The following is a 27818-nucleotide window of genomic DNA, read 5'->3' on the forward strand; positions in this document are numbered from 1 at the left end:
AAACAGGTAAAGGGAAAATGGAAGCAGCTTCCAAGTTTTATCTATAGAGGATCATAGAAGGGTGGGAGTGGCAGAGAGATAACAGAAAACTCTGAACAAGAAAGAATATACTAAAACAAAACACCTGACAAAACCAACCTATAGTGACCAAAAGTAGATCTGTGGCTGCCTGTGGCCAGGAGTAGAAATGAGAAGACGTGATTGCAAAGAAGCACAGGAAACTTACTGGTCTGAGGGAAATGTTTTATATTTTGATCATGGTGTAGTTACATGGGTGGCTACATTTCTCAAAAGCCATTCAACCATTAAAATGGGTGCATTTTATTATATGCAAATTATACCTCAATTTAATTTAAAAAATTAAATGCCTGGCAACATATATTCTTAGTCATATATCTAACTAAGTGTATAGAAGAAAGACAACCAGAAAGGCTGCTTAGACTAAGAAACTTGCATGAATAAATAAAGCAAGAACCATATAAAACTATCGCATAATTTTTTTTTACTGTGGAATATAACATATTTATATAGAAGTGATAACTTTCCCAGTGCAATTTAACAGGTAGTTAGCAGATTTCAAAGAATGTTATGGGTTATTTTCCACAGTTCCAGTTATTTCCTTATTGTGAAATATAACATTTATGCAAAAAGGTGATAACTTTCAAAGTATGATTTAACAAATAATTATATAGGAAATTTTCAACTAATCCGTAATCTTAAAGAACAGTATTTTCCAGAAGAGTAAATTTCATAGAATTTTGAAGCTTGTATTTTTTAAAACCTCCTACTTTTCCAACTCATTTCCTCTAGAATCCCAGCCCTAATATTCTTTCTAACACATTGAGTCACTGAATCAGTCAATCATATCAATTTTTCAGTTACACACACACACAAGCAAACACACCACCACCATCACACCACCACCCCCTGCCCCATATCCTATTTTAGCTTAGATTTTAAGAGCTGATTTTTAAAAAACGTTATGTCCGAATGGCTTATGAACCAAAGATTTAGATAACATTCTAGGGAAGTTATTAAAGGTCTCTTGGTTTTCATTGGAGCCCTATTCAGACACACAGAATAGAGAAGTATCAATTTAGTTGAGTTAACCAATGAGCTGAAATGTCCAGGTTGAGGAAATGAGGAAGAGTAGGAAGAGAAGAAAAAGGCAACAGAATAATTTGATGCATCAAGGGAAACATAGGCAGTCAATATGGCTGGAAGGTGTGAGGGGAGAAGAGGAGGCTGGACAAGCACAAAGAAAGGGCTCAGAGAGTAGGCAATGCCATGGCCACTGATTTTGTGAGAGTAAAACCTATGTTTTGTCCACTAGTGTATCCATTAGACTAGCATATGGTTACACTAGTAAACAATTCCTTAGCATATCATAGATGCTCAAAAAATATTTGACAAATGGAGTGATATATGGGTAAACAAATGAATGGCTTGAAATGGAGAGCTTTATTAGTTATGGAAAAGAATACAGACAGACACCACTTAAAAGTACAGACTTCACTAGTCATGGTGATAGATAACTAGTTACGTTGCATGAACAAGTATTTTGTTAGTACAAAGTCCCACAATTTTCAAATGATTACCTTTTTTTTAAATTCAGTTTTATTGAGATATATTCACATATCATACAATCATCCATGGTGTACAATCAACTGTTCACAGTACCATCTTATAGTCAGGCATTCATCACCCCAATCTATTTTTGAACATTTTCCTTACACCAGAAAGAATCAGAATCAGAATAAAAAACAAAAATAAAAAAAAGAAAACCCAAATCACACACACCCCCATCCCACCCTATTTTTCATTTGGGTTTTGTCCCCATTTTCCTACTCATCCATCCATACACTGGATAAACGGAGTGCAATCCACAGGGTTTTCACAATCACACTGTCACCCCTTGTAAGCTACGTTGTTATACCATCGTCTTCAAGAGTCAAGGCTACTGGGTTGGAGTTTGATAGTTTCAGGTATTTACTTCTAGCTATTCCAAAATATTAAAACCTAAAAAGTGTTATCTGTATAGTGCATAAGAATGTCCACCAGAGTGACCTCTCAACTCCATTTGAAATCTCTCAGCCACTGAAGCTTTATTTCATTTCATTTAGCATCCCCCCTTTTGGTCAAGATGTTCTCAATCCCAGGATGCCAAGTCCAGATTCATCCCTGGGAGTCATATCCTGCATTGCCAGGAAGATTTACACCCCTGGGAGTCAGGTCCCACATAGAGGGGGAGGGCAGCAAGATCACCCGCCAAGGTGGCTTAGAGAGAGAGGGCCACATCTGAGCAACAAAGAGACACTAAGGGGGAGACTCTTAGGCACAATTATAAACAGGTTTAGCCTCTCCTTGCAGCAACAAGCTTCACAGGGGCCAGCCCCAAGACAGATGGCTTAGCACATCACCAAATGATTACCTTTTTAAGCATAAATTAGAGTTTATTAAAGAACATCCCTATAATACTACCCTCATGAGGACTCAAATGTACTTTCTTGAGTGTGAGAGTAAAAGATGGAGGTTTAGCTAGTTCACCAATAAATGCACAAAATCTGCAGCCCCTCTATTTTAAGATATGATTGTTGGTAAACCACCAGTTCCAAACAATCAGAAGACATAAAAGTTATAAATTCTTTAACCTTTATGTCCTAAAAAAATTACTTTAGGGATGTGGCAAAATCGGGCTGCACTCACTGAGGTACATTAAGCATACAAATATTATTTGTCATGTGAACCCTGGTAAAGGGGCCATAGACAGTCATTGAATAATTTTAAGAATGCACCTATTTACTCTAAATCTCATCTAATTCAATGGCATTGTCATCTTTATGCTGTCTACTCCAAATGTGTATCTCCAGCCCCAACCTCTCTACTGAACTTCAGACTCATCCCCTATTGTCACTCAACACTTTCTCTTCAGTATCTAAAAGGCATTCAACCTTCATACCAAAATTAAACTACCCACCCCAAAATATCACAATGAATAATTTTTTTAATTCAATGAATTTTTCTTTCAGTAAATTTAGCACTAAATTTACTCTACTCGTTCTATTCATCTATTGAAAAAGTGACCACAATAATATTTAAAATATCTCAGTAATGATGGAAAAAATATACAGGAATTTTATTTTACTCAGGCAAGCTGTCCTTTAAATTAAATTCACAGATATCTCAAATATATATAAGAACCTAGAAAGCAGAACACTTAGGAGTACCTTCCTTAAACAGTTGCTAGGCCACAAAATCTAGCCATCAAGAGTAGAACCAAAACAAAGAACTCATAATAAAGAAATAAAAGAAAAAGGGCTGGTGGTGAGCACAGAATCCATTTTAAAACAGTACAAGGTTTAAATATCTTTGATAACTGGGTTACAGAATAAAGGGAAAGTGGAATAACCCAAGACAATGTACATAGAATAATATGTCAAAACTCAGAGGATGGGAAAGGGGATCTGGTAGAGAGTATATATATGTTATTTCCATTGCAAACCACGAATGGTCACTTTGCTCTCTAGATCTACGCCCGCTTTGTCCTCTCTAGACCTCTCCATCATTCCCAACTATGCCTTTGTTCCTGTGACCATCACTGTACCAGTGAATACAAAGTAACTGAAATAGACTCCCAACAAGTGAAGCTTACATGAGCATGTGAAATACAATGTTAAAAATAATATTAATTCGAAACCTTTAAAATGTTCTTTTTTTCGTAACAGTAAAGGGGTCTTTTAGGCTCTAATATCTCTTATGGTAAAGAAATATTTGTCTGAGTGAAGTTCAACAGCTCCTCCAGTTTTTCTTCAATCTCTTTCTTTTGTTAAATTCAAGTAAAAGTAAATTAATGCTTGGTATTTAAAATGCCATGTATACTGTGATCCCATTTTCCTAAAATTACATCTAGCTATATTTTCCTCAAAATAGTCACATTAAGAGATGTCTGGAAATATGTTCAAATGTTGAGTATGAGTATTTCTGGAAGAAGAAATTTGGAGTGATTTTCTCCCTTCCTACTTTTCTGTGAAGTTTCAATTTTTATATTAAACATATGTCATTTTTACAACAACAAAGTTACTGAAATTTTTGTGTAGAGCCTTAGTAAAACAGAATGATTCTGAAAGTTAAATCTAGCCAAGTATACCCCACTACCACCATCGACAAAAGCCCTTGCATGACTCCAAATACACAGAATCAAAAGGTAAGATGGAAAGCCCTCAGGTTCTTTTTCTGTGGATCATAGTGTTCTCTTTAAGAGTAGTAAACATTTTATGCTTAAACTGGTTTTATTTTATATAGACTGTGATAGTCACTTATTCCATTATTTCTTGAGACAGTACAGCATAAAGTAGTTAACAGCAATATCCCAAAAGATTACAGCAAAAGAATACTGCTTAAGAAAGAGTATTTTTGTTTTATGAAATAATATACATATCTTACCTCCTCACAGAGTAGGAAGTTAATGATTTTCTCCGTTGAAAATAAAAAGCAGTTTAAAAATGCTTATACTTCCAAATTCACATAATTAAATAGTTCTCAACCTTTTAAATTTATTCAAAGTGTTCCTTTTACTTTTTGTTTTCATTTTCAAAACAACACAAAAGCATTATTAAATTGCCTTCAACAGGCTGTCATAAAAATCATATCTTTAACAAACATACACCACAGATCTGTTTGCAACCAACACTCATCTTGATGTTTAAAAGTAGTAAATGTTTGAAAAGCCGTCAATCTTCTTTTCAGTCTTATTTTCCTTTGAAAGAAAAAATAAGATAGCAATTATCTGTCAACATCATAAAAGCTTTACGTCGTCTTGGATTTTAAGGTCAGATATGCTTCTTACTGGATCTGTGTTCACTAGGTCCTCTTTGGCCGTATTTCACAAATGTTTCAACTATACCTTCTTGGCCTTCTTGGTGTGACCATTACAGAGTTGCCAATGAGAGAAATTAGTCTATTTTATTTCTATAGCCCTTGCTGAAACCCTTTAAAAGCAAGAGGCATTTTAATATACCTTTTCTTTACTAAAATAGAGAGACTTTTTATGGGAAAAGAGATAGGTTTAAGACAAGAAGACATTTATCTGAATGATCAGACAAGCTAACAAGAAGGGGGAAATCCCTACTAGCTGTTTAATAATTGTTTTACCTCTCACTTACCCAGAGATTAGGCATCTTGGTCACCCTCTATTCTAAATGGAAAGAAGTAATTGAATGTTCTGTCTAAACTACCCTGAACCAGGTTGATATCCATTTGTTATCAATTACACTAACTTTAACAAAATGCAATTGAAAAAGTCACCAGAATTCTCTCGATCTTGGAAGAGAGGAGGGTTATAACATCTCCATTCTATATTCTATTCTCCTTTCTCCCACAATGACCATGTGAACTTATTCAAGTCATTTATCACTAAGCCTTAGTTATCTGTCTGTAAAATGACAAAGTTAGCCTAGATCTTAATGTTGGGGAGCTCACAGAATTCAAACAAATGGAAAGTACTGTCTTTCCTCAGTGAAATGCACATATACATAAACCAAATAACTAACAATGTTTTACAAGGTCCATTACATGCTGAATACCACCCCTCTCCTTCAAGTTCAATTCCCTGACTCTGTGTTCATGTTCACTTCACTCCAAGTACATGGGCCTCCTTGCTCTTTTTGGAACATGACAAGCAAGCTCTCACCTTAAGACAATTTCATTGCTGGTTTTTATTCCTGCTTTTTTTTTTTTTTTTCAAACCTCCAAGCCCCTGATCAAATGTCACTTTACCAATGAGGCTTAGTCTGCTCACCTTATTCAAGATTGTAACCTACATCCCTTTCCAGCACTACTGATCCTTGTCCCTTGCTCTTAAATTTTTCCCCCAAACACTTATTTTGCTGGGCATCAAAGAGTTAACACATCAAGCCTGACTCCTGTTCTTTGAAAGGTCTGCTTACAAGGTCTAGGAACTTGGATTTTGAGAAGGTTTCCACTTTTCCAGAACTGAGAACAGTGGTTAACTATGTTCAAACTGCTTTTACAAATAATATGGTTTACGCTGTATACATGCAGAGCATGGATATTTGGTACATGCCAGGCAGAAGGTGCCTATATGACCAGTCCCCCCATACAAACCCTGGGCACTGACTCTAATGAGCTTCCCTTGTAGATAACATTTCACACAAGTTGTCCCAACTTGCTGCTAGGGAAATTAAGCACATGTTGCTCTGTATACTTTTGTTGCAATAAATTTTAGCTGTGAGTACAACCATATCCTGAGAAGTCCTAGTGAATCATCAAACTTGGCAGTGGTCTTGAAGACCACCTCCAAACTAGAATGCTCTAAAATTTACCTATGAATTGTACTTACTGTCTGTTCTCCACCTATAAAAATGTAAGCTGCATGAGAGTTAGAAATGTTTTGTTTTAGTCACTGATGTACCCCAAGAGCCTAAGAAACTGCCTAGCACATAAAGTTACTGAATAAATATTTATTAAATAAAAGGATATACACAAAATTTTGCAAATAATGGTGCTCCATAAGAAACCCCCAACCACTGGAATGAGAATCCCTGAAAATAACCTACAAATAAGGAGGAAAGAGATAGAAGGAATTATACATGGTTCAGCTGAGCAAACTTGGCAAATAATGTCCTCACAATTAAGTGTGATAGCATGCTGTAAACTTTGCAAAACCCTGGATATACAAAGCCCTGATATGAAAACCTCACGTTTCTTTTTCTTGCAAACCAAGGCTTCAAATTTAGACTCATGGGATCCTCCTAAAACTAAACTTTTGAAGCTCAGAAATCTTCTGATTCAAGTTAATCTACAGGGAAACTCATAGCCTCCTATTTTAAGATGAAAAACACGGGAAGCTAAAGAAATTTTAAAGAGGAAATTGAAAGAAGCAAACTTTGAGAACAGAGCCAAATATTCTTCAAATATGTGCAGAACATATGTTTGGGAGGGTGGGAGGAAGAGAGGGTTCTTATTATTGTCAGCTGAATCCCTCAAGAAATCAAAATACAGCCTGCAAAGCACTCAAATGTTAGCAATACTACAATAGAGATGACCACCAGCTTGGATGCAAGGCCACATTTTACAATATTTAATCTTTTTCCAGTAATATATTTATTTTGGCAAGAAAATTGCCAACTCACATGATGCTCACAAATCTAAATTTCAGACTGGATCCACAAACGGAGCATATGTATAGGCTCAATTACGGTGGGCATAGTAGGAGTTTGATAAACGTCCATGAAATTAATAAACAAGCCTGGCAGGTATTCAATAAATGTTAGTGAAATGAATAAATGGGTTAGGCTCTAATTATAGCCTCAGTATATGCCATCTAGGCCTTAGTTATTTTCCATAGCAAATCCAGGATTGTTACAGGATTGGGGCCGGGGGCGGGGGGGGTGGAGTTAGAAAGGCAGTCTCTTGGTCAGTGAATTGAAAGAGGAGAATTCAAACTGGAAAGTGAAATGTGTGCTGTTTTTAATTAATCAAATACTGAATTATTTTAGATATAAAAACAGATGCCAAATCTTTATTCAAGTTTCACAACTTTTGTCATTAAATTACTTAATCAACAACTCTTCTCTAAACACTCCTCCCTTCCAACTTTCCCTCCCTGTCTCTCTGTTTCTCTCCCAACACACACACACACATGCACACACACACCTTTTGGCTCTGTTAAAACCTTTAAGGGTCTTCAGTATCTTTATAGAAAAGTCCTTTGTGGCCCAATTCTAATGGCACTTTAACATAAGACACAGTATTATGACATTGTTTGTAATTGTAAGCACAAAGACAGTCAATTTCAGAGAGACAACATGAGCATCAGTCATCAAATCACTGATTCCCATGTTTAAAATTGTATGGAGAAATATTCTATCTTTATGGATATGAAGACTCAATTTATTAAGACTTCAATCTTCCTATCTTGATATACAGATTCAATGCAATCCCAATCAAAATCCAAGCAAGTTATTTTGTGAATATGGTCAAATTGATTCTAAAGTGTACATGGAAAAGCAAAAGATCCAGAATAGCTAGCACAATACTGAAGAAGAACAAAGTCGATGGACTGACAACTCCCAACTATAAAACTACAGTGATCAAGACAGCATGGTATAGACACATAGATAAATGGGACAGGACAGAGAGCCCAGAAATACTTATATTGGCAAATATACTCAACTGATCTTTGACAAAGGAGCAAAACCACTTCAATGGAGAAGGATAGTTTTTTCAACAAATGGTGCTGGAACAACTGAACATGCACATGCAAGGTAAAAAAGTGAATCTAGACACAGACCCTACACCTTTCACAAAAATCAGCTTCAAAAGGATCATAAACCTAAATGTGAAATGCAAAACTATAAAACTTCTAGAAGATAACATACGAGAAAATCTAGTTGACCTTTGGTTTGATGATGACTTCTTAGATACAACCCCCAAAAAACAATTGACGAAAGAAAAAAGATTAAGTTTGACTTCATTAAAATTAAAAACTTATGCTCTGCAAAGGACTCTCAAGAGAATGAAAAGACAAGCCACATATAGTGAGAAAATATTTGCAAAACGCATATCTGACAGGGGGGAAGAGCAAGATGGCGGAGTGGTGAGGTGTAGGTTTTAGTTACTTCTCCAGGGCAGTAGGTAGAAAGCCAGGAACTGCGTGGACCGGACACCAGGGAGCCATTTGACTTTGGGCATACTTCATACAACGCTTATGAACACGTAGAACAGCTCAAATCAGCAAAATCTGTAAGTTCTCACAGCCAGGGGACACGTGCCCCTCCCTGCCAGGCTGAGTCCCATGGGAGAAGGGGCCGTCGGTGCTGGGAACCAGGAGGGAGAACTGCAGTTTTGGCCTTATTGAAAATTCAGGCTGCTGATCCAAACTCCAAATATAGATAGACTGAGACCAGACACCACAGAATCCAGGAGCAGTCAGCCCGGGGGAGAGGAGATAGAGCTAGCAAAAACAGCAAAAAATAAATAAATAAATAAACCAAAAATAAAAACAGAGACTTTCTGAAGTTCTGGTGAACATAGAACTCAGAAGGGCAGGGCTCAAACAGAGTCAGGTTCATAAGCAAATCCAGAGGGTGAGTTTCCTTGTCTGAAGAGCCAGTTTCTCTGCTTTCTTGATTGTTCCTTAATGGCCCTAATCTCCTTGTCCCTCAGCATTTCAATAGCCCATTAGATCTGCAAGGAGGGCCCTTCTTTTTTTAAAAAAAATCTTTTCCTCTTTTTCTAAAACAATTACTCTAAGAAGCCCATTACATAAAGCCTCAAAGACTTGCAATTTGGGCCCAGACAAGAGCAGAGCTAGGAGAGCTCTGAGACACAAGGCAATTAAGTCCAGTGGCTGAGAAAATTCACTGAACATCACAACATCTCAAGAAAAGAGGAGCATTCCCTTACAGCCATCGTCCTGGTGGGCTGGGAACACTCCTGCCCGGTACTAGCACCACAGCCCAGAGCTTCCCTAAGCAACCCAGTGTGACGGGAAGTGTTTCCAACAATACATGAACACACCACAATATCGGGAATGGACAACAGCCTTTTCCGCACCCTCAGCTAATTGTCCCAGAGCTGGGAAGGCGGAGCTGTGTGAAAAGGGGGAAATTAACACGCCCCATTCGGCCATCCTTTCAACAGACTGGGAACGCCCCTACACAGCCCTGAAGCCCAGAACCTCCCTTGGGGGATGGCACTCACCTGTGATGTAGCACAGTTGTCCCTCAGCAGAGGACCTAGGAGTGCACAGCTTGGAAGAGGGACCCAGTCGCAAGTCCCAGGGACCATATGCCAATACCAAGGACTTGTGGGTCAGCGGCAGAGACAAACTGTGGCAAGACTGAACTGAAGGATTAGACTATTGCAACAGCTGTAAATCCCCAGGAACACCTGGGAGATTTGATTATTAAAGCCACCCCCCCCCCCAACCACTCAGACACATGCCCCAGATGCACGGCGGGCAACACCAACTACACATGCAAGCTTGGTGCACCAATTGAACCCCCAGAAGACTCACACCCCCACTCAACACAAAGACAAAGTGGGGGAGAATTGGCTTGGGGGTAATAGGTGGCTCGCGGATGCCACTTGCTGGTTAGTTTGAGAAAGTGTACTCCACGAAGCTGTAGCTCTGACAAATTAGAGATAAGGGTTTGAATAGGTCTACATATCCTAAAAGAACCCTATCAAGTTCAGCAAATGCCAAGAGGCCAAAAACAACAGAAAGTTTTAAAGCATATGATAAAACCAGATGATATGGATAACCCAAGCCCAAACACCCAAATCAAAAGATCAGAGGAGACACACTACTTGGAGCAATTAATCAAAGAACTAAAGATGAACAACAAAAGCATGGCACAGGAAATTGAAAGAAGGACATGAAGAAGAGCATGACACAGGATATAAAGGACATGAAGAAGACCCCAGAAGAGCATAAAGAAGAAACTGCAAGAGTAAATTAAAAAATAGATGATTTTATGGAAATAAAAGAAACTGCTGATCAAATTAAAAAGACTCTAGATACTCATTGTATAAGACTAGAGGAAGCTGAACAATGAATCAGTGACATGGAGGATGACAGAACAGAAAACGAAAGAAGAAAAGAAAGAATGGGGAAAACATCAAAAAAATTGAAAGGGACCTCAGGGATATGATAGATAAGATAAAACATCCAAATATAAGACTCATTGGTGTCCCAGAAGGGGAAGAGAAGGGTAAAGGTCTCGAAAGAGTATTCAAAGAAATTGTTGGGGAAAACTTCCCAAACCTTCTAAACACCATAAATACACAAATCATATATGCCCAGCAAACTCCAAATAGAATAAATCCAAACAAACCCACTCTGAGACATATTCTGATCAGACTGTCAAATACTGAAGAGAAGAAACAAGTTCTGAAAGCAGCAAGAGAAAAGCAACTCACCACATACAAAGAAAACAGCATAAGACTAAGCAGTGACTACTCAGCTGCTACCATGGAGGTGAGTGGCATGACATATTTAAAATTCTGAGAGAGAAAAATTGCCAACCAAGAATTATTTATCCACTAAAGCTCTCTTTCAAATCTGAGGGAGAGCTTAAATTTTTCACAGACAAACAAATGCTGAGAGAATTTGCTAACAAGAGACCTGCCCTACTTGAGATACTAAAGGGAGCCCTACCAACAGAGAAACAAAGAAAGGAGAGAGAGAGAGAGAGATGGAGAAAGTTTCAGTGCTAAAGAGATTCAGTATGGGTATGTTAAAGGACATTAAGAGAGAGAGGGAAAAAATATATCTGACAAACATAAACCAAAGGAAAAGATGGCTGATTCAAGAAATGCCTTCACAGTAACAACATTGAATGTAAATGGATTAAACTCCCCAATTAAAAGATACAGATTGGCAGAATGGATCAAAAAAAAATGAACCATCAACATGTTGCATACAACAGACTCATCTTAGACACAGGAACACAAAGAAATTGAAAGTGAAAGGATGGAAAAAAATATTTCATGCAAGCTACAGCAAAAACAAAGCAGGAGTAACAATATTAATCAGAGATAAAATAGACTTTAAATGCAAGGATGTTAGGAGAGAAAAAGAAGGTCACTACATACTGATAAAAGGGGCAATTCAACAAGAAGAAATAACAATCATAAATGTTTATCCACCCAATCATGGTGCCACAAAATACATGAGACAAACACTGGCAACACTAAAGGATGTAACGGATGTTTCCACAATAATTGTGGGAGACTTCAACACACCACTCTCTCCTATAGATAGATCAACCAGACAGAAGACCAATAAGGAAACTGAAAACCTAAACAATCTGACAAATGAATTGGATTTAACAGACATACATAGAACATTACATCCCAAATCACCAGGACACACATTCTTCTCTAGTGCTCACAGAACTTTCTACAGAATAGATCATATGTTGGGACATAAAACGAAACTCAATAAATTTAAAAAAAATTGAAATTATTCAAAGCACATTTTCCAACCATAATGGAATACAATTAGAAATCAATAACCATCAGAGACTTAGAAAATTCACAAATACCCAGAGGTTAAACAACACGCTCCTAAACAATCAGTGGATTAAAGAAGAAATAGCAAGAGAAATTGCTAAATATACAGAGACGAATGAAAGTGAGAACACAACATACCAAAACCTATGGGATGTAGCAAAAGCAGTACTGAGGGGGAAATTTATAGCACTAAACACATACATTAAAAAAGGAAGAAACAGCCAAAATCAAAGACCAACCAAATAAGCTAGAAAAACAACAGCAAACCAATCCTAAACCAAGTAGAAGAAAAGAAATAACAAGGATTAAAGCAGAAATAAATGACATAGAGAACAAAAAAAACATAGTGAGAATGAATAACACCAAAAGTTGGTTCTTTGAGAAGATCAACAAGATTGACAAGCCCCTAGCTAGACTGACAAAATCAAAAAAGACAGAAGACTCATATAAACAAAATAATGAATGAGAAAGGTGACATTACTGTGGATCCCGAAGAAATTAAAAAAATTATAAGAGGATACTATGAACAACTGTATGGCAACAAACTGGATAATGTAGAGGAAATGGACAATTTCCTGGAAACATATGAACAACCTAGACTGACCCAAGAAGAAACAGAAGACCTCAACCAACCAATCATAAGCAAAGAGATCCAATCAGTCATCAAAAAGCTTCCCACAAATAAATGCCCAGGGCCAGATGGCTTCACAGGGGAATTCTAACAAACTCTCCAAAAAGAACTGCCACCAATCTTACTTAAACTCTTTCAAAACATAGAAGAAAATGGAACACTACCTAACTCATTTTATGAAGCTAACATCAATCTAATACCAAAACCAGGCAAAGATGCTACAAAAAAGGAAAACTACAGGCCTATCTCCCTAATGAATATAGACGCAAAAATTCAACAAAATACTTGCAAATTAAATCCAAAGACACATTAAAAAAATCATACACCATGACCAACTGGGGTTCATTCCAAGCAAGCAAGGATTGTTCAACATAAGAAAATCAATGTATTACAACACATTAACAAATCAAAAGGGAAAATCAAATGATCATCTCAATAGATGCTGAAAAGCATTCGACAAAATCCAACATCCATTTTTGATAAAAACACTTCAAAAGGTAGGAATTGAAGGAAACTTCCTCAATATGATAAAGAGCATATATGAAAAACCCACAGCCAGCATAGCACTCAATGGTGAGAGACCGAAAGCCTTCCCTGTAAGAACAGGAACAAGACAAGGATGCCCGCTGTCACCACTGTTATTCAACATTGTGCTGGAAGTGCTAGCCAGGGCAATCCGGCAAGACAAAGAAATAAAAGGCATCCAAATTGGAAAAGAAGAAGTAAAACTGTCATTGTTTGCAGATGATATGATCTTATATCTGGAAAACCCTGAGAAATTGATGATACAGCTACTAGAGCTAATAAACAATTTAGCAAAGTAGCAGGATACAAGATTAATGCATGTAAATCAGTAATGTTTCTATATGCTAGAAATGAACAAATTGAAGAGACACTCTAAAGATTCCACTTTCGATAGCAACTGAAAAAAAATCAAGTACCTAGGAATAAACTTAACCAAACATGTAAAACCTATACAAAGAAAACTACATAATTCTACTAAAAGAAATAGAATGGGACCTTTAAAGATGGAAAAATATTCCATGTTCATGGATAGGAAGGCTAAATGTCATTAAGATGTCAATTCTACAAAAACCCATCCACAGATTCAATGTAATCCCAATCAAAATTGTAACAACCTACTTTGCAGACTTGGAAAAGCTAGTTATCAAATGTATTTGGAAAGGGAAGATGCCTCAAATTGCTAAAAACACTCTAAAACAGAAAAATGAAGTGGGAGGACTTACACTCCCTGATTTTGAAACTTATTACAAAGCCAAAGTTGTCAAAACAGCATGGTATTGGCACAAAGACAGACATATTGATCAATGGAATGGAATTGAGAATTCGGAGACAGACCCCCAGATCTATGGCTGACTGATCTTTGATAAGGCCCCCAAAGCCACTGAACTGGGACATAACCATCTTTTCAACAAATGGGGCTGGGAGAGTTGGATATCCATATCCAAAAGAATGAAAGAGGACCCCTACCTCACACCCTACACAAAAATTAACTCAAAGAAGATCAAAGATCTCAATGTAAAAGATAATACCATAAAATTCCTAGAAGATAATGTAGGCAAACATCTTCAAGACCTTGTATTAGGTGGCCACTTCCCAGACTTTACACCCAAAGCACAAGCAACAAAAGAAAAAATAGATAAATGGGAACTCCTCAAGCTTAGAAGTTTCTGTTCCTCAAAGGAATTCATCAAAAAGGTAAAGAGGCAGCCAACTCAACAGGAAAAAATTTTTGGAAACCATGTATCTGACGAAAGACTGATATCTTGCATATATAAAGAAATCCTACAACTCATGACAGTAGTACAGACAGCACAATTATAAAATGGGCAAAAGATATGAAAAGACAGTTCTCTGAAGAGGAAATACAAATGGCCAAGAAACACATGAAGAAATGCTCAGTTTCGGTACCTATTAGAGAGATGCAAATTAAGACCACAATGAGATACCATCTTACACCAATTAGAATGGCTGCCATTAAACAAACAGGAAACTACAAATGCTAGAGATGATGTGGAGAAATTGGAGCTCTTATTCATTGTTGGTGGGACTGTATAATGACTCAGCCACTCTGGAAGTCAGTCTGGCACTTCCTTAGAAAACTAGATATAGAGTTACCCTTTGATCCAGCGATTGCACTTCTCGGTATATACCCGGAAGATATGAAAGCAGTGACACGAACAGATATCTGCACACCAATGTTCACAGCAGCATTATTCACAACTGCCAAGAGATGGAAACAACCCAAATGTCCTTCAACAGATGAGTGGATAAATAAATTGTGGTATATACACACGATGGAATACTACACAGCTGTAAGAAGGAACGCTGTAGTGAAACATACGACAACATGGATGAACCTTGAAGACATAATGCTGAGCGAAATAAGCCAGGCACAAAAAGAGAAATATTACATGCTACCACTAATGTGAACACTGAAAAATGTAAAACAAATGGTTTATAATGTAGAATGTAGGGGAACTAGCAATGGAGAGCAATTAAGGAAAGGGGAATGATAACCCAATAAGAACAGATAAGCTATCGTTGATAAATTTAACATTCTGGGAATGCCCAGGAATGACTATGGTCTGTTAATTTCTGATGGGTAAGGTAGGAACAAGTTCACAGAAATGTTGCTATATTCAGTTTTTTTCTTGGGGTAGAGTTGGAACGTGTTGGAAGTAAAGTAGTTATCTTAGGTTGTCTTTTTCTTACTCCCTTGTTATGGCTTGTTTGAAATGGTTTTTTTAATTCTATTTTTATTTATTTATTTATTTATTTATTTTTGATATCGCGAGATTTTTTAAAAAAAAAAGAGTTAATTTAAAAAAAAAAGAAATGAAAAAAATATGCAGAGCTCCCTTGAGGAGCTGTAGGAGAATGCAGGGGTATTGGGCTTCCCCACCTCGATGGTTGCTGATGTGCTCACAGACATAGGGGACTGGTGGTTTGATGTGCTGAGCCTTCTTACCACAGGACTTGCCCTTGGGAAGACTGTTGCTGCAAAGGAGAGGCTAGGCCTCCCTATACTTGTGCCTAAGAGCCTCCTCCAGAATGCTTCTTTATAGCTCAGATGTGGCCCTCTCTCTCTAGCTAAGACAACTGGGCAGGTAAAATCACTGCCCTCCCCCTTACGTGGGATCTGACACCCAAGTGAGGGAATCCCCTTGGCAACGTGGAATATGACTCCTGGAGAGGAATCAACACCTGGCATCGTGGGATGGAGAACACCTTCTTGACCAAAAGGGGGATGTGAAAGGAAATGAAATAAGCTTCAGTGGCAGAGAGATTCCAAAAGGAGCCGAGAGGCCATTCTGGTGGGCACTCTTACGCACAATATAGACAACCCCTTTTAGGTTCTAATGAATCGGAATAGCTAGCAGTAAATACCTGATACTATCAAACTATAACCCAGAACCCATGAATCTTGAAGATGATTGTATAAAAATGTAGCTCATGAGGGTTGACAATGTGACTGGAAAAGCCATATGGACCATATTCCCCTTTGTCTAGATTATGGATGGATGAGTTGTAAAATGGGGGAAGGAAAAAAAAAAGGCACCCAGTGTTCTTCGTTACTTTAATTGTTCTTTTTCACTTTAACTTTCATTCTTCTTATTTTTGTGTGTGTGGTAATGAAAATGTCAAAAATTAATCTTGGTGATGAATGCACAACTATATAACAGTACTGTAAACAATTGAATGTATGCTTTTTTTGTATGACTGCATGGTATATGAATATATATCAATAAAATGAATTAAAAAACAAAACACATATCTGACAAAGGACTTGTATCCAAAATATAGAAAGACCTCTTAAAATTCAACAATGAGAAAACAAGCAACTCAATGTAAAAATTAACAAAAGAGCTTAATAGACATTTCACCAAAGAAAATATAAAGATGGCAAACAAGCATTAAAAAGATGCCCAACATCATATATCACTAAGGAACTACAAATTAAAACAACAGGGAGATACCACTACATACCTATTAGAATGGCTAAAACCTAAAACTCCAATACCAAATGCTGACACAAATATGGAGCAATAGGACCTCTGATTCTTTGCTAGTGGGAATGCAAAATGCTACAGCCATTTTTTATAAGACAGATTGGCAGTTTTTTATAAAGCTTAAGCATATGATCCAGCAATTGCACTCCTAAGTAATTATCCAAAGGAACTGAAAATATTGTCCATACATAAACATGCACACAAATTTTTATAGCAACTTTGTTCATAAGTACCAGAAATTGGAAGCAACCAAGACACCCTTCCATATATGAATGAATAAACAAACTGGCACATGCATACAATGGAAAATTATTCAGCGATAAAAAAGAAATGTCAAGCACTGGAAAATTATGAAAGAATCTTAAACACATAATTGCTAAGGGAAAGAAGTCAGTCTAAAACGGCTACATATTGTATGATTCCAACTATATGATATGCTAAAAAAGGCAAAACTATAGAGACATTACAAACATCAGTAGATACCAAGGGTTCGGGGGCATGGGAAGGAGTTTTGAATAGGTCAAATACAGGGCATTTTTTAGGGCAATGAAATTCTTCTGTCTGAAACCATACTGGCGGATACATAATTTTTCAAACCCCATGGAACTGCACAATGCAAAAAGTGAACCCTAATGTAAATTATGGACTTCAGTTACCACTACTATTTCAATATGGGTCTATCAATTGTAATACATGCACTACACTAATGCAAGATGTCAAAAATAGGGAAAACTGTGTGTGTATGTATGGGGAGTGAAAATGTGGGAATTCTCTGAACTATCTGTGCAATTTTTCTGTGAACCTTAAACTGCTATAAAAGTGAAATTTATTTTAAATAAATAAAGCATTGATTCCCGTTTATAGTCAGAGGATGCATGCGAACTAACTTTTAAGAAAGTTTGCAGAAGCTTCCCTGTGAAATGTTCACTTACTTTACACTAACCTTTATCACATCTCAGAGAATAATTACATTTGCAAGGGAGGCTGGAAAATGTAGTTCCTCTTCATGTTGGTCAGAATCCAGCAGGATTCTGCTATTGAAAGAAGGAGAAAATCCATACTGGAGGCAACCATCTGGCTACCACATCATTCTCCTCTAACCTTCCCAAACCTCACATTCCCAAGTGTTCGCTGCCTAGTTTTCCCAACCATGCCATAAAAGGTAGCCTGGAGCATTCATTAAAAGTATGGGCTCTACAGTTCAACTGTTTGGGTTTGACTCCAGACTTCAATGTTTCCTCATCTGTGAAATTAACATAATACTCATTTCTACTCCTTAAAGGATTAATCAGTTTCTACACAGTGCCTGGCACACTGTAAGATAAGCACAATAGATGTCACTGTCATTACATCAACTCAGCCAAGAGGAAATGGAAGTAACCTCACTGTGGCCTCCTATTCACTGTCACGGGAAGCAGTCAGAAAAATAGAGCTACCACTACAGTTTTCACAAAAGTCCTGATGCCACCCCAGACTCATCCAAAGGAAAAATAAGAATTGGCTCGTATAAAGTCCCAATTAATCAGAAAAAAAAAAAAAAAAAAAAACAACTGTTCCCAATTCATTACCACATGAATAAGGTTAAGCAGATGATCTAAAGCACAGATCACTCCCCAAACCTTCCTTAGACAATACCTGGGATGAACTGATATTTCACCCTTCCCGGTAGGAATAGAATAAAGATAGTAGGAAAAGCAATTAGGACAAAAATATTTGTTAAAGCCGTTCAGCATCAAAGCTAGGATCAGAATTCAATATCCCTCTGCCCTAATCTTGTGAACAATGATACAATTCATGTTTGCTAAAAACACATTCAGCTGAAAATACTGAGAATACCTTAAACCATAAATCAGGCTATAAAACTAATAAGAATGTAGAATTTATCTGGCTTATTCTTTTTCAACATATACTCAAAATTGCTTTTAAGCCTCTACTGAAAAAAGCAACATTGTTTTTTTAAATAAATTAGGAATGGAAAAGCTGTCGGATCACAGTGTTGGCATAGTGTCGCTGGGATATCACCTCTCTTCCATATTTTTCAGACTTCTAATGTTACATTTAAGCTCCTATTGGCAAATTGTTTTTTTCTTTTATCTTTCTTGTGGCAAAAAATTATCTTACCTCAACTGCCAGAGTCCAAGCTTGTGAAATGCAGAATGAATAAAAATGGATAAACTGCTGTGCTTCCATTTCCCAACATCACTTGTGTGCGGCAGGAAGTCTCAAGCAAAAACCACAGGGAAATATCACAAAGACAAAACAATTCATTTAGGACTTACTTAGAAGCATGGTGATTTTATTTTATCTTCCAAGTATTTCCTAGTCATGGTTTTGTGGTAATAAACATAGAATTCTTGTCCAATTGAAAATAGAAAGAAAGAAAAAAGAACAACAGAACGAGCTAGTTCAGAATTGGAACAGTGTGACCCAGACTTAATTATTCAATTATGTGAGCATCTGAACATCTTTCCCTTCCTTGGTGTCACAGTGAGATGAATATATACCTGTTAACATCCTTCAGATGAGATATGGCATCTTTTCTAGCCAAACATAACTTCACCAAAGCCAACTTCTTCCACATGCCTTAGAATAGAAAAGATATTTTTAGAGAAGTTGAAAACATCCAGAATTTATCACTAAAAGTGAGTTTCATATAGTGAAGAGGATCCCTAGGGAAAGCTCTAAACATGATGTGTTCCCAGTGAATTTCATGTTTTCTCCAGAATCAGAAGCAATGAGTTACTTGATCCCATCAAACACAAAGGAAAGTAGTTATTTAATAAGAGAATATATATTTATTTGTGACAGAAGCAACTGGGAATCTACAAACTTGACTATGGCACCACAGAATGAAGAAGGTGTCAAGACAAAGAGCAGCTTAGAAAAAAAGAAAACCCTGGTTACTTAAAAAATCTGTATGACACAGTCTAGGAAAGAAAAGGAAATGAAAGTGCCTATTAGTTCAATGAGATATAGATAAAATATTTTAAATTGGCTGTGGCAACCAGTGGCCTGAGCAAAACAGGCCTGTAGATCTTTGGTGCACAGCAGTCTGCATGACCTAGGCAGCTAAATGTTTAACCTATTGTCTTTCTAAGCCAGTGAAGAGAAAAAGGGTAAATTGACCTTAAAGTGTAACTTTATGGGAAGCAGGCAGGAAGTGAGAGACTCTTAGTCTCACAAAAAGAGCAAAATGTAATTGTTCAAGTGTTATTCTAGTCCTTCCTGCACCACCTCTCAGGTCAGAGTGACCTGTTCCTGCATCTATGCTCCCCCTACCCTTAGGAAGGCCTTTGTCTTAAACCTTCATAAAAGGCTTTCTGTCCTCTTTGCATTGCTCGATCGTCTCCCCTGTGAATGTGATGCCTGCCCGGCCTGAGAGAGCTGTCATGATCTCTCCACGACTTCTCACCCTGTAAGTAAGCCCTGAATAAAAGTTCGTGTATCAGAAAATGCTCATTGTCTTCTTTGGCCTTTGGATTGGCATGGCCCTCTTGGGCTGTGACGTTGGCCTAAAGTGTTCTGGTTGAATTCTCTGTAATTATAAAGGATTAAATTTCCCAGAAAAATCTTTGTTCCAAAGTACAATGATTTTCTGGATCATACTTTTGATATTTATAAAATGAAACCAGAAGGGCACATATCTACTTTTTTTTCCCTTAGGATAAAATGGTGTTGAAAAGTAGAAACTGAGCCTCAGTGGAGCTGAGGTCAGGAACTTAAATGGCAAACCCAAGAACTCACTGAAGGAAGATGACTTAGGAAATTATGTTTCTTATAATAGAGCTCCAGTGCTTGAAGAGAAAAACATGAAATTATCTTCTGTGAACTGTACAGATTTTTTAAGATGTCTTAGCTCTACAGAAGTCATTGTTGATCCACATTTTTAACTAGCACCCATGGTATCTCTGATGAAGATAGCCCATGGAAATAGATTCCATTTTTTGAGAAGCAATGACCTAAAAAAATTTTCCTGTTCTATTCACGCAGAATAAAAATCAGGTGGAGGCATCCTAAGCTTCCTCAAAACTGACTCAAGCTCAGTTTATCCTCTTAGACTGGATCTATTCTTTTTTCTTTAAAAATTAAAAAAAGGAACAATTTAACCCAATGTCATATTCTGTGACTTGGAGTAGATTACCTAGGCTCAATGGGAAGGTTCTCACAGTCTCAGCTTGTGGCGGTTTGAAACCATTATGTACCCCAGTGTGATGGTTAGGTTCATGTGTCAGTGTGGCCAGGTGATAGTACCCAGCTGTCTGGTCAAGCAAACACTGGCCTAACAATAGCTGTGAGGACGTTTGTGGCTGGTTAGTAAACCAACAGGCTAGTTTATTAAATCATCAGTCAATTGACTGCAGCTGTGACTGATGACGCACCAAAGGGCATGTCTTCCACAATGAGAGAATGCAATTGGCTGGATTTAATACAATTAATCAGTTGAAGACTTATAAGCGAGACAGATAGAGGACCTTCACTTCTTCTTCGGCTGCCCAGCGAAGTGTTTCCTGAGGAGTTCGTCGAAGTTGCCGGTTTGTTTCCTGAGGAGTTCATCAAACACGTTCGTCGAAGATCCCAGTTCATTTCCTGAGGAGTTAGTCGCAGTTGCTGGTTCATTTCCTGAGGAGTTCATCGGACATCTTCCTTGGAGTTGACAGTTTGCTGACTGCTGTACAGAATTTGGACTCGTGCATACCCACAGTTGCATGAGTCACTTTTATAAATTTTATAGTCATAGACACCTCTCACTGATTCTGTTTCCTCACAGAACCCTAACTTATACACCCAGGAAAGGCCATGTTCTTTTAATCCAGTTTTGTGGATGCGGACTTATTATGGGTAGGTCCTTTTGATTAGTTTGTTTCCATGGAGATGTGACCCACCCAATTGTGGGGGAGACCTTCTGATTAGATTATTTCCATGGAAGTGTGACCCCCACCCATCCAGGGTGGGTCTTAATTATATCACTGGAGCCTTTTAAGAAAGCTGAGAACCCACACAGACCCAGACGCTTAGAGATGCTTGGATATCCTGGGGGATGAAGACAGCAGGACATATGGAGATGCTAAGCTAAGAGATGAAGCCTAGAGTTTGCCCCAGAGAAGCTAAGAGAGGACCCCCTGATGCTTAGAGAGAAACACCCTGGGACAACAAGCAAGGATGTACAGAAGCTGAGAGAGAAGCTAAGAGAGACAGAGGTCCAGAGACATTTTGGAGAAAGCCATTTTGAAACCAGAACCCAGGAGCAAAGGACCAGCAGACACCAGCCGCATGACTTCCCAGCTGATAGAGGTGTTCCGGATGCCATCAGCCTTTCTTCAGTGAAGGTATCATCTTATTGATGCCTTACTTTGGACACTTTTATGGCCTTAGAACTGTAAATTTGTAACCTAATAAGTCCCCTTTACAAAAGCCAATCCATTTCTTGTATTTTGCATAATGGCAGCTTTAGCAAACTAGAAACAGCTCTAGAACTTCATTTTGAAAGCTTCTAAACACCAAGAGACTATTATGTTTACACCCCTTTTTACTAGCTGTAATTATGTTTAGCTCTAACAGCACATGAAGGCCAGCCACAGTGGCTCTTTATGTGAGGTACTATAATAAGCATCCTATTCCTCACCGAACAATTAGCGCACTAGAATTAAGAATCTGAAGACTTAAAGTCTAGTCCCACTGTTACAATATCACTATGGCCTTCATTAATTCATAACCCACCTAAGCCTCAGTTGTCTCGTTTTAAAAATCAGGGGTTGAACTACATTTCTCTTCCACCTCACAAAAATAAAATAAAATAAAACAAAATCTTGTGAAATGGAGAGGTGGTCCGTTGTGTTGCATAAATCCCAGAAAAGGCTCTAGACCTTGACTGTCACTTGTTAGTAGCCAGGGTTAGCTTCTTGCAAATTACTCATTTTTCACAGTGAATTCTAGTCCTGGGTAAGGAAATAAAAATCTTCTCCTTATTTAAACTACATTCTTGATACAAGGTAAACATAAATCCTAGCTTGATTGCATATTAATAAAGTATATATAATTACAAGTTTGTAAATTGGAAAATTTGGGCAAAAAGATAATCTTAGACTTGTCCAATTTCATACAGTAATTCAGTAAAGTTTCCTAATTCCTAGATTTTGCTCCAGCTAAACAACGGCAAGACCATTATGAGGCATGGAAAGATATACCCTGTATATCCTACATATTAAAGACAGACTCAAATAAAAGGATATAATGTTTAGTAGTTAGAGTGCCAATTAGAAATGATAAATGCTTACTAAACTTCAGTAGTCCAAAAAAAAAAAAAAAAAATCCCAATTCCAAGTCAAATGAGTTATACCTATAATACTACTACTAGAAAGACCTAAAGTGAAAGGAAATTAAATAAAATATTTTTTCTATTACTTTATGTTCAAACTAAGGGTCTCATTCCTAAATTACACAGTTCATGTAAGAAGACCCTTACAATTCCTTTTGTGGCTCATGAGCATGATGAATGGGTATTCACTCATTTGTGTGAAACGTGCCTCCTCTGACATGTAAAAAAGAAAAAGAAAATAAGACTCTTACACTGAAATAGTTACTAGAAGTGAGCTCCCTTTCAACAGCTATAGATCAGATGTGACAAATCTTTAAGCAATTACTGTTGTTCTAGCCATCACTTAGTGATGGAGATGTACTTTGTTTTAATTGATTTAGAGAATTATAATAAAAACTTTTCAGTTTGAATATTTTTATTTCTTATGCCAACATATGACAAAAAAAGTTCTCACTTCAGCCTAAGAAATGGATTATGTATCATAAAATATACATTTGAATAGATATGTGATTTCAGCTTTTCACCTTTGTCCCCAAATATTTAAATGCTTAATAAAAATGAATATTGTATATTAATGTATTAATTACCTACATTTATTCATACCTTCATTATCAAACTATAATCATTTCCAGATTAAGAAATACCTTTATTTAAAAGGCCACATGGAATCTTTGCTAAGATAGGAGCCTCTATGAAACTGGCATATTGATCCACCTGACTTTGTACAGATGGAATGCAGTATCTAACAAAAGGCTGGGGGGATAGTTCATAGGATTGATTATTGTGTTTGTAAAACATAAAATTTCTTTAAAACTGTGTTTACAATAATATTCTCAGATAATTCCAAGATGAAAATCAAAGAAAAAAAAATAAGTTAATATTCTGTCAGATTTATCTGTCCTTCCCTGAGCTCTTTGAAGGCCCATAGACCTGGTCTATACAAAACAATATACAAGCAGTCTCCATGCTGAGATCAACTTCAAAAGTTCAGCATGCAGCATGCCAAGTTTAAAAACTTATTTAATAATTGTTTTTCTTAAGGCTAATGCAGGCAAGGACTATCCCTTGATATGCTGTTCTGCCCTGTTTTTTTCAGAACCAGATTCCAGTTGCAGGTTGGACTCTAAGAAGCATAATCTGCCCCAGGCAGGCCAATTAAGTTTTAATTGCAGTACAACCAGTCTGATTTGCCTTCTGCTGCTGTTTCCCCAGAACTTCAACTAGAGTGAAATCTATCAAGTTATTAAGCAAATTTTACAAAGGTTGTGGTTTAAACAGCTGCATAAATATAATGGAATAGTAAGATGAATATAATATTTCACTTAGAAAAAAGAAGAAAAACATTGAATAGATTCTGTCATGTGTGATGTTCCCTTTTTGGTGCCAATGGAAACTAAAAGGTGCATGTGCTCCAGCTTTTTTGCTCTAATAATCATGTTTGTTTATCATTACATTGAAAAGAAAAAATTTTCAGAAATTAGAAGCCCAAAACCCTACAGTTACACTTCAATCCAAATAACATTTCGCCAAATTCTACTATTTATTCATTATGAAAGGAATGGAGGACATAAAAGAAGGGTAGACAGCTCATACAGGGATGGCAGGACAAATTATTATAAATACTCACGTTTTGCAACTTAGCTGTTAAGATGAGCCATACAGTCATTATTAAAAGAATAAATAAACAAACAAAAACAAATACAAGACTGGACCTCATTTGGAAGAAATGATGCTTGGACCTTAAAGAACACAAAGCATCTGGACAGGTAGAAAACATGGAGAGAGAAACTCTGAGTTTCTCTAGGCCTTCCAAACTTGTGGACATAAATAAGAGCCCATGATTGGAAATAACTCAAATTTCTTTCCCGTATATCCCATAAAATCTCCCTCCTTAAAGAATATCTGTGAATCTTCAAAGGATGTTAAGATTACTCCCTGATGGACTTCCATTTGAGAACTTTCCCCAAAATCAATGCTTGGAATTAGGCTATCCCACTACTTCAGCTGCTAGTGCCCTCAGGGAGAAGACACATTCAGAGCAGGAACATGGGGCCCTGCCTGCCCCCTAAGGGGAACACAGCTGCATTCCCTGAAGTCCTCCCTGAGTGAAAATCACACTCACAAGTCAGTGTGACACAGGCCTCTCTTCCCACTTGTTTCAATTAAGCACCTTGTTTCAATTAAGCACCAACTCAACACTCATGAAAGGAGTTCATTCAGCACTGCCAGTGCCCCCTCTTCACCAGGCCAGGAAGGCCAATATAAAAGACAAACACCATGACATAATGGACACCCCACTTTATCCCAAAAGGCTTTGCTAACTGCTCCCCTCCAGCCTCAGCCTAGCACTTCCAGGCAAAGCAAATCCTGATGCTCCAACCACTTGTTCATCATCCATGCTCAGATATGACTTACCTGCACCTATACAGAAATCACTGCTACAGTAGTAAAGCAAAAGTGTCAAGGCAATCAGTCAGGAGATCAGCGTACTTATGTCAGAAGATCTGCAATGATGAATTGTGGTCGACAAGGCTGGGCAGATAAGTCCTGTTGCAGATGGTATTTAATTACTAATTCCTGGCTTGTATTGAGCATGACCACATGTACAAAATGCTTTAGGTAAGACCTATCATTTCCTAATTTAATATTGAGACACTGAAGTTTAGAAAAATTAATATGTGAACGTCACTCAGCCAGTCTATCGCAGAGCTGAGAATAAAAACATGGCTAACTAATGCCAGAGTTCCTGTTCTTAAGCACTAAACCATACAGGGTTGTGAGAGAATAAGTGTAGGACTGTGAACAAATGATGGCATGAAGAAAGAAGCATTTTATAAAGACTAGACCTCTAGGAACAATCTGCAGGAGGGACCAGACGGGTGCGAAACTGAATAGAGAAAGACTAGCTGAGAGGAGGACATGCTGCTTTCCTTCAGTATGAAGTCTTAAGAGTTCAGTCCTAGTTGATGGCAGTACTTACACTTTCTCATAATACTAACAGTTTTCCTTAATAAATGGACTAAAGCAAAAATAGCAATAAACTTAAGTTTTAAGATTATGGACACAAAGGTCTCTGTATTAATGATTACCAAAGGGAAGTAAGGAAAAAAACATTTATTGATATAATAAAAGACACCATCAACAACAAAGACGGGTAACAAATATCTTTACACCACAACACTTGTATTAGAAAAGCTAAAGTAAAACAAATACCAGATGCTGGTGAGGATGCAGAGCACCTTGAACTCTCATCAGATGCTGGTAAGACAGTAAAATGATGGAGCCACTACAGAAAAACTGTTTGGTAGTTTCTTATAAAGTTAACATACGCTTACCATACAACCCAGAAGGCCAGTCCTAGGTTTTTATCCAAGTGAAATGAAAAAAAAAAAAAAAAACATGGTGGGACATGCATTCAATGAAATACTACTTAGCAATAAAGAGAAATGAACTATTGATACACTCAACAAATGGTGGAATCTCAAATATTTTAGGCCAAGTGAAAGAAGCCAGATTCAAACACTATATACTGTATTATCCCAGATACTGATATGACATTCTGGAAAAGGAAAAACAGATAGTGGTTGTCAGATGTTAACAATGAGAGAGGCACTGTGAAAGGTGACTTTTGCTTGGCTTTATTTGTTTTTGTTAGGACATGGCACTGAAGAAAATCTCTGTAATTTTCCTAACTGGATACAAACTTCAGGAACACACAGCTCAGGGACTAAATCCCCAAGTTAACATTTTAAAATAGTAAATGTACAGTATGCAATAAAAGATTACAAGGCAAAACAAAAAAACAGGAAATGATGGTTCTCCCAAAGGCACAAGATAAAAATCCAGAACTCATCAATGAAGAGGACCAGACTTTGGACCTTAAATACCAGACAAAGACTATTAAAAAAGGATCCTCAGTATGGTCAAGGAAATAAAGGAAAACATAGAGGAAGAACTAAAACATATCAGGAAAACAATACAAGAACAATATGAGAACCTCAACAAAGAGAAATTTTTAAAGGAACCAAATGGAACCACTGGTGTTGAAGACCACAATAACTGAAATGAAAAATTCCCTAGAGGGTTGTAACAACAAATTGGAGCTGACAGAAGAAAAAAAATCAGTGATCTCAAATATAAGACAATTGAAATGATTCAGGCAGAGGAGAAGAAAGAAAAAAGAATTTTAAAAAAGCAACCAGCACAAGAGACCTGAGGAACACCATCAAGCATACAATGTATACATTATGGGTGTCCCAGAAGAAGGAGAGAGAAAGGGGAAGGAACATTCAAAGAAATAGTGAGACAACTGAACGTTAATGAACCATGAATAGGCATACTAAAAGCCCATCAAACCCCATATAGGATAAACTCAAAGAGAACCATGCATAAATGGTAATTAAACTTCAAACGAAAATGACAAGGATAGAGTCTGAAAGCTGCAAGAACAAAGCAACAATGTACAAGGGAGTCCCAATAGGAATAAGAGCCAATTTCTCATCAGAAATCATGGAGGCAAGAAGGCAGTGGGGTGAAATATTTTAAGTGCAGAAAGTAAAAAGCTGGCAACCAAGACTTTTGTATCTGGTGAGACTTTCTTTCAAAATTGAGGGAAAGATTAAGACATTCCCAGAGAAACAAAAGCTGAGGGAGTTCACTACCACTTGACTTAGTCTATCATCAATGCTAAAGGGAGTTCTTCAGACTGAAAGGAAGGGACACTAGACAGTAGATCAAAGCAGCATAAAGAAATAAGGACCTCAAGTGAAGATAACTATATAGGTAATTATAAATGTCA

General features: G+C 37.3%; 1 protein-coding gene and 1 non-coding gene across 5 annotated transcripts in view; one reads left to right on the forward strand and one right to left on the reverse strand.

The window, feature by feature from the left end:
* The window catches only part of CTNNA3 (catenin alpha 3), a 1946492-nt gene that overhangs the window by 1658416 nt on the left and 260258 nt on the right, over positions 1 to 27818 (reverse strand). The window lies entirely within an intron of this gene.
* On the forward strand, positions 23170 to 23244 carry LOC119511006. The gene has a single exon (XR_005212100.1). It is a non-coding gene; the product is annotated as a small nucleolar RNA U13 (small nucleolar RNA).

Source organism: Choloepus didactylus, chromosome 15 (genome assembly GCF_015220235.1).
Source record: "Choloepus didactylus isolate mChoDid1 chromosome 15, mChoDid1.pri, whole genome shotgun sequence".
Classification (NCBI taxonomy): Eukaryota; Metazoa; Chordata; class Mammalia; order Pilosa; family Megalonychidae; genus Choloepus; species Choloepus didactylus.